This window comes from Canis aureus, chromosome 33 (genome assembly GCF_053574225.1).
Source record: "Canis aureus isolate CA01 chromosome 33, VMU_Caureus_v.1.0, whole genome shotgun sequence".
NCBI classification, from domain to species: Eukaryota; Metazoa; Chordata; class Mammalia; order Carnivora; family Canidae; genus Canis; species Canis aureus.
The window spans coordinates 358,348-366,864 of NC_135643.1; the positions used below are offsets into that span (position 1 = coordinate 358,348).

The following is an 8,517-nucleotide window of genomic DNA, read 5'->3' on the forward strand; positions in this document are numbered from 1 at the left end:
GGATGGGGCATGAGCTGTCTGTACCTGTTACCTACCTTCTCCATAGGCCTCATGGTCTTCCTTCATATTGCTTCCTCACACTTCTCCATAGTTCTTTTTTTTATATAATAAATTTATTTTTTATTGGTGTTCAATTTACTAACATACAGAATAACACCCAGTGCTCATCCCATCAAGTGCCCCCCTCAGTGCCCATCACCCATTCACCCCCACCCCCCACCCTCCTCCCCTTCCACCACCCCTAGTTCGTTTACCAGAGTTAGGAGTCTTTATGTTCGGTCTCCCTTTCTGATATTTCCCACACATTTCTTCTCCCTTCCCTTATATTCCCTTTCACTATTATTTATATTCCCCAAATGAATGAGAACATATAATGTTTGTCCTTCTCCGATTGACTTACTTCACTCAGCATAATACCCTCCAGTTCCATCCACGTTGAAGCAAATGGTGGGTATTTGTCGTTTCTAATGGCTGAGTAATATTCCATTGTATACATAAACCACATCTTCTTTATCCATTCATCTTTCCATGGACACCGAGGCTCCTTCCACAGTTTGGCTATCGTGGACATTGCTGCTAGAAACATCGGGGTGCAGGTGTCTCGGCGTTTCATTGCATCTGAATCTTTGGGGTAAATCCCCAACAGTGCAATTGCTGGGTCATTGGGCAGGTCTATTCTTAACTCTTTGAGGAACCTCCACACAGTTTTCCAGAGTGGCTGCACCAGTTCACATTCCCACCAACCGCATCCTCTCCAACATTTGTGGTTTCCTGCCTTGTTAATTTTCCCCATTCTCACTTTCACCATAGTTCTAACAATTGTCAACTCTCTCACCTTCCTCCCTGCTGTGCTTCTGGTCCTAGAATTGGCCCTGATGCAAAGCAGGAGCTGGCAGAGATAGAAAAAGAAGAAAAAAAATGTGAGATTAGGCCTAGGAAATCCAGGAGCAGAAGAAAATACAGAACCACATGGGAATTAATAGCACTGGTAACAACAGTTTAGGAGCAAGTGCTGAGAATTTAGCACACTGAGTAATTCTACACATTTTTCAAGTGCCAGGAACTGTATGCCAAGGAACATGCTAGACACTGGAGAAACAATAAAGAGACCCAGTTCCTGTCCTCAAGGAGTTTATAGACAAGTTCCAAACACCATGATCCAGGGACAGCAAGGAATGCATCTCAGGAGACAGGGCTGCCTGGTGCCTTTCTCCCCACCATGCACTGCTTTATAAGACTGCACACATGCTCAGATTCATACCACAACATCTTAAAGCATTTGTGTATGAGTCTCAGTCTCATTCATCTAATATTTATCTTTGGCACATAGAGAACTTTATAGACTAATAATATTCAATGCAACAACTCCTCATGTAATACGGCTTTTAAAGCCCTGTGTCCTATTGTGAGGGACACAAAAATGATAAGATGAAGGTATTCTCTACTACAGGGACACATAAGTATCTAACAAACTCAGAGAAGTGGGCAATGTGACAGGACTGCAGCAATGAAACAAGGTACCAAGCCTGAGGGGCTAATGGAACCTCAAAGTTTCAAAATGGAACTTTATGTCAGTATGGGCACTTTTCAAGTTCTGTTGCAGGACCTGAATTCTCTTTGTACCTCCTCAGATGTGAGAGCAGAAGACCAAAACACCTGGTAGAGAAGCAAACAGACCTAGGGTCAAGGCTCAAGCCTGCCACGTCATTACATGAAGGACCTGGACCAAGTCACTAAACATCTCTGGGCATTGACAAAGTAGTAATACTTTCCTCAGCCAGTTGTGGTGAGAATTGTATTTAATTGTTTGCAAAACAGAAAACATACAAGGAGCTTTCCCTATATTATTTTTCTTTCTTTAAATCCCATTCCAGAAGCATGGAAAAAGGATATAAGAACAAGAAGAAGGGCAAAAGCATGAAGAGAAATGCATGTTCTAGGGAATGATAGTGGTACAGGCAATGGTGGCCTTAAATAAGCTTCTCTCTCGGGTAGCTCAAAAGCAGGTACAAAACACTGTCCCTTTGAAAGAGAAAACGGTAATCACCATTCTCCATCCTCCCAACTCAACTCTGAAAAAGCCATTCATTCCAGATTTCATGAAGCATCCCAGTGCTAATCAAAAATGTGGTTCACAGACCACTGTACAAAGTAAGGAGTTTGCATCAGAATGTAAATCAACTATGTCACAAAGCAGTTTAGTTCAGTTAACATTTTTTTTTTTTTGATGATCTTTATTATTTGAGAGAGAGCATCCAGGGAGAATGAGAAGCAGACTCCCCAGTGATCAGGAAGCCAGATGCAGACTCAATCCCAGGACCCTGAGATCATGACCTGAGCTGAAGGCAGACACTCAACTGATTGAGCCACTCAGGCACCCCTTCAGTTAACATTTTTTCCATAGCAAGACTTTTTCGGTGAGTGAAACAGTACAGTGGTTTACATTCTGGAACAAGTGCATTATCTCATTCTGGACCAGTAAAAAAGAGTTCACAGGCTAGCTACTTTGAGTAGCACTGTCTCAGACTATCAGTCACTAAATAGATCATCTTTGAACTCATCTTAGCTCCTTTGTGGTAGTTGGCAACAGAGGAGTTCCTGACGGAATTGTGTCCCAAATCCTTGTGGTAGAGCTTGTGCAGTTCAAAGATATTACATCTGACTCAGCAGGTCTGGCCTCACTTTTTTTTAAATAGACATGTTTTATTAAACAAAGATGGTAAGGCTGTGCAGGATTCTGACCACAAATACAGATGATGAGCACCTTGTGGAGACGGGCATTCAGCTACAGACTTGCTAACAGTGTACTCATCAGACAATTTTAAATGAATGATACTGGTGCTTATAAAAGAGGTTGATTTTATTTTTTTTAAGATTTTTATTTGACAGTGCAAGAGAGCACAAGCAGGGGGAGCTACAGAGGGAGAGGGAGAAGACTCCCCACTGAGCAGGGAGCCTGATATGGGGATCTATCCCAGAGCCCCAGGATCATGACCTGAGCCGAAAGCAGGTTTTTAGCAACTGAGCCACCCAACATTTTATAATGGTACAAAATGTTGCCAGCCTACACAGCTGAAGGAAATTACCTCTGAAATCCTGAGGATTTCAGCAAACATTTTGGTTGTCACTCTCACTATCACACACTTGTAGATGGGACTTAAAAGTAGAGAGTGTCTTATTGAGATTCAGATTTCACCTTTCTGTGGCCATCAACATTATCTGGCCATTTTATTGAAAAGATGGGAAATATATATTTTTTAAGATTTTATTTATTTGAGAAAGAGTGTGCCTGCATGCACGCAAGAGAGAGCACGTGTGCACGCTTGAGCAGGAAGAGCAGCAGAGGGAGAAAAGCAGGCTCCCCACTGAACAGGGAGCCCGATGCAGAACTCGATCCCAGAACCCTGAGATAATGACCTGAGCCAAAGGCAGACACTTAACCAACAGAGCCATGCAGGCACCCAAAGATGGGAAATCATTTTAACCAGCAATAAAGGCTCAAACCCACCAAGGCCCCATAGGGATTGGGAAATTTTAGAGCGAAATGAAAATTTTAGAGCGAAATGTTTCTAGACACGGTTTCAGCAGGTTATTTTTCAATGTACCTTATGGCAAAGAAAGCCCTGCATGTGCCCAAAGAGGGCCATGGAAGGATTGCAAGAGCAAAAAATGAAAGCAGCTCAAATTCTATCAAATGATGATAAACTATGTTGCACTCATATAATGCAGTAATAAGTAACAATTGAAAAGAGATCCATCTATATGTATTGTCATGGAAAGAAAAGGTGTTTTAAGTGAAAAATAATTTAGGGGCACCTGAGTGGCTTGGTTGAGCAACCAACTCTTGGTTTGGCTCTTGTCCCTCTGCTCCTCCTTGCACGTGCTCTCTCTCTCAAATAAATAATCTTTAAAAGATTTAGATGGCAACTCAAAATGTCCCATTTATATAAAAATTGTTTAAACCCTTCTACAAAATAGTTTCTATGTGTGCGTGCAAACATACAGAAAAAGGAATAAAAGGATGTCAAACTAGTAAAAATGGTTACTCCTGGAGAGGGGAGCATATACTTCCTGTGAAACAGAGAGAGAAAGGGGGAAGTGGAAGGAAAAAAGGGAGGGAAAGAAAATTATTAACAAGAGCACTCTACAAATGTAAATCCAAATTGTTTCATCTCTGAAAACCTAGGGGCTGCTTATCAGCCCTCATCATCTCCTTGAGACATTGGCTAAATTTGTTTCCAAGTCTTGAATTACTACTACTTCCTGTGCCACCTGGATATTTCAAAGAACTCTCTCAAACCCCTACCAGCTGAACTATTGAGATGTACAGAAACCACTGTCTGGTAAGGTATGGTTACAAGATGGTAGTTAGCTAGCCTGTGATGGTCACCTAGCAGAACCCTAAGGGAGAAAAAAACAATGCCTTCATCCCCTGTCAAGAAACTTCTAGTCAAGCTTTCCAACTGACTCAATACCTCAGAAAACTAAAACACATGACTTCAAAGTCTTATACCTAAGAAGTGTTGCACACTCTCACAGAGCATTTCACAGTTTTCATAAATCCTCATATTTTTGCCTTTTCATTGTCTTGTTTCAGATATCCAGGTTCTAGAGGAAATGTCTGTCCAAGGCAGAAAATTATTATTTTTCAGTAATAATGATAGTTAACATTTACTGGGTACCAACTTCTATTCAAAGTGCTTAAAATTAGTGACTTATTTAGCCTCACAAGACCCTATGAGGTAGATACTATTATTCTTAGTTTATATTATTCTCATTTTAAAGTTCAGGAACTTGCCCAAGTTCTCACAGCTGGAATAATGATACATATTCTCATCATTATACAAAGAGACATGTCAACCCTAATCTATAACACCAGGCCCAGAAATTTGGATTCCCTGAATGTTGAATTATTACTGGACATTGATAGCACCCAAAGGCTAGGCTTCAATAATTCTGTTCAGAAGCTCCGATTGGGGCATTTAGAGGCTGAAGGATAAAATGTGAACTCGTCCCATGTCTGAAGCTGGGGAAAGCCCAGAGTTACTCACCGCCACAATCTGGATCTGTCTGATGCTACCACCAAGCATAAACCAGGCTGCTGAGCACTTGAGGTGAAGTCACCTTACCACACACAGAGGCAAGACATTCAAACATGCCTGGGTTTCACCTGCTCAGGAGTCTGTCTAATCACCTGGTTTCTCTCAGCTCTCAGGAGGAATGCATGGAATGATAAATACATTGATACTAATCTCTGTCAGTACCTTACCCAACCAGTGTAACGGACACAATTTTCTACTCTGCGTCTACATCTATAGTTCATAATTAAATACAAGAATAAAAGCTAATAATTCTTCTTTCCTAGCAACAGTAAGCTTAGAATCTTTGTTCCATATGTGCTTTGCTACTATGAGATTGTGTTGGTTATATTTCAGAATTTTAGCAAACCACATGCAGTACACTGTATGGCCCCAGGTACAGCTGGCCCCAGGGGTTCAAATTGATGTCATCATAATGATCTCTCTCCACTCTGCTTTATCAGGCTCTCCCTTCAGGTAGGCATATCTCTTTCCAATTTAAAGTTCAAAGGCAAGATGTGCGCCTTGTTTTCATTCACTCATATAAAAGTCCCAGGATTTAGGACACCTGGGTTGCTCAGCAGTTAAGCGTCTGCCTTTGGCTTAGGGCATGATCCTGGAGCCCCAGGATTGAGTCCCGCATCAGGTTCCCTGCATGGAGCCTGCTTCTCTCCCTGACTATGTCTCTGCCTCTCTGTGTGTGTGTCTTTCATGAATAAATAAATAAAATCAATGTGTGAACTCGGAGGCTTCCATAGAGGGAGGGAGAAAGATGGTAGCGGCAATATTGGAATGTTTGGGTGCATTTGGATGCAGAATCTGAGGGGCAATCTGGCCTTAGAGCTTCTTTCATCTCACGATGTTTTACCCCAGACATATATCCACATGCGTGGGTCTCTGAACATTTCTCGAAAATGGGAAAAGAAGAATAAAACTGTTTATCCTCCACAATTACCTGGAGAACCTCGGAGACCAACAGAAATCTACCAACCATTGTTGAAGGCAAATAAAATGCAGCAAAGACAATATGTGGTGTTTGGCAAAATTGGTAAAAGAATGTCCATTGACCAGGCTTTGGCTCAACTGGAATTCAGTGACAAAAAGGGGGCCCAAATAATTAAAGAGATTCTCTTAGAAGCACAAGATATGGCAGTGAGAGATCGCAATGTGGAATTCAGATCCAATTTATATATAACTGAGTCGACTTCAAGGCGAGGCCAATACTTGAAATCCATCCGATACCATGGCAGAGGACTCTTTGGGATTATGGAGATGGTTTATTGCCATTATTTTGTGAAGTTGGTAGAAGGCACCAAATATGGCTGTCACCCATGTCAAAGAGTATATTCAGGAGCTCCGCAACCGGACCATTATTCACACTCTGTGATGGGGGATTCAGACTCTACAGTGTATATATTTTGCCATTTATTTCTTAAAAACAAAGATAAATGCTTTTTATAAATAAATAAATAATTTTTTTAAGGTCCCAGGATCCATTTTGACTTGGCTTCAGCCCTAGGCATATCCTGACACAATTGCTGTGGCTATAGGAATGCTATGTTATGATTAGCAGGCATAGTCCTTATTATGTGGTAGATAAAGCTGTTTGTGCTTAAATACACAATGTGGTAAAATGGGAGGCATACAAAATCATTTTATCATTACATTTGGCTCCGAAATTAGATTCTCTTCCTGATCTCATGACAGAATCATTCTCTAATTCACTGGACAGTAATCATTCACATTCATTCATATGCTCATGCATTCATGCAGTCTGATACTAAGTATTTTCCACATGGAAAGCACTGGGGGTCACTCTCAAATAAATGACACTCTTGGAAGGTGAATCTTCTAAGCAACATTCCACCCATTCTCCCTATGGACTCTTGTTCTTCCCACTAGTTTGGGGAAGTAGGCCCATGGTGCTCTCAACATCTCTGAGAGAATACGACCAAAACTTAAACGTGACTGTTTTAACTTTGTATAATGAAAAGTTCCAAACAAAAGTAGGGAGTAAAATGAACTCAAATGCACTCATCATCCAGCTTCATTATTTTTTTTAATTTTTATTGAAAAAATAATTTTTATTGGAGTTCAATTTGCCAACATATAGCATAATACCCAGTGCTCATCCCACCAAGTGCCCTCCTCAGTGCCCATCACCCAGTCACCCCCAACCCCCTGCCCACCTCCCCTTCCACTACCCCTTGTTCATTTCCCAGAGTTAGGTGTCTCTCATGTTTTGTCACCCTCACTGATATTTTCATTCATTTTCTCTCCTTTCCCTTTATTACCTTTCACTAATTTTTATATTCCCCAAATGAATGAGACCATATAATGTTTGTCCTTTTCCAATTGACTTATTTCACTCAGCATAATACCCTCCAGGTCCATCCACATTGAAGCAAAAGGTGGATATTTGTCATTTCTAATGATCCAGCTTCATTATTAGAGATGGGTGATAGAAAGTTGAAGCAAGATGGCGGAGCAGTAGGGTCCTCAACTCACCTGGCCCCACCAACTTATCCAGATAACTTTCAAAACATTATGAACACCTCTGACTTCAACCTGAGATGTAAAGACAGAGTAGCTAGAATGCTACAGAGAGAAAAGTTTTCACTTCCAACAAAGTAGGAAGGCGAAGAAAATAAAAAATAAATCAACTGGGGGAGGAGAATCACGACAAGCCAGTCCAAAGTAGAGCCATGAAAACCCCTGGAGCACAAAAGCCCAGCCCTGGACAAGAGGGAACTTTAAAAATCCACACCTGAGTTTTCCCTGACAGAAAAGTGCTCAGCAGGGAAATCAGGCAGAGTCACAGGAGGGTCAGTGAAGCCTCGAGATTCTCCTGAGTCACTATAAGAGGAAGCATGCCTGGGAGAAAGCTCTCTACAAATTGCGGTACAATCTTGGTAAAGGGCTGGAGTGGAGCAGCCCTCAGGGCGTTTGGGAGAAGCCTGCCGGTTCCATGGGCCAATTCCAGAGCTCCCTTTACCATAGAGCCTGGCTCTGGACAGAGGTGGCTGTTCCCCGTTCCCTTCAGGAGCCACGGCCCCCTAGTGGGTGGGTCCACCGGCAAGGGCCCCAGATCCCAGGGCACCGGGCAGACACAGCCCAGGATCCTGCGGTCCCCCAGGATAGGTGGAGGCGGGGAGGGCACAGGACAGCGAGGACTCTCCTGCTGCCGGGCGCCCCCAAGCTGTGCAGGCCAGCACCCCAAACCGGGGAGCTTCTAGGCCGGTGCAGACTGGGAGCTGTGGGTGGTTACTGGGGGAGCTAACTCCAGAGCTGGAGACCTGGTCACCACCAGTGTTGTTGTTCCTCCTTGTGTCACCCTGTGCCTGTGAGAGGCAGGGCTGCCAGGGAACAGAGACCTCACAGGGTAAACAGCTCCCACTGAGCCTGGAACCCAGTGGGGGGAGGGGTGGGAGGGCATCTC

General features: G+C 42.8%; 1 pseudogene; it reads left to right on the plus strand.

Annotated features, from left to right (window-relative positions):
• The first annotated feature begins 289 nt into the window (after positions 1–289).
• On the plus strand, positions 290–6,560 carry LOC144304062 (large ribosomal subunit protein uL22m pseudogene; annotated as a pseudogene).
• The last annotated feature ends 1,957 nt before the right edge of the window (positions 6,561–8,517 follow it).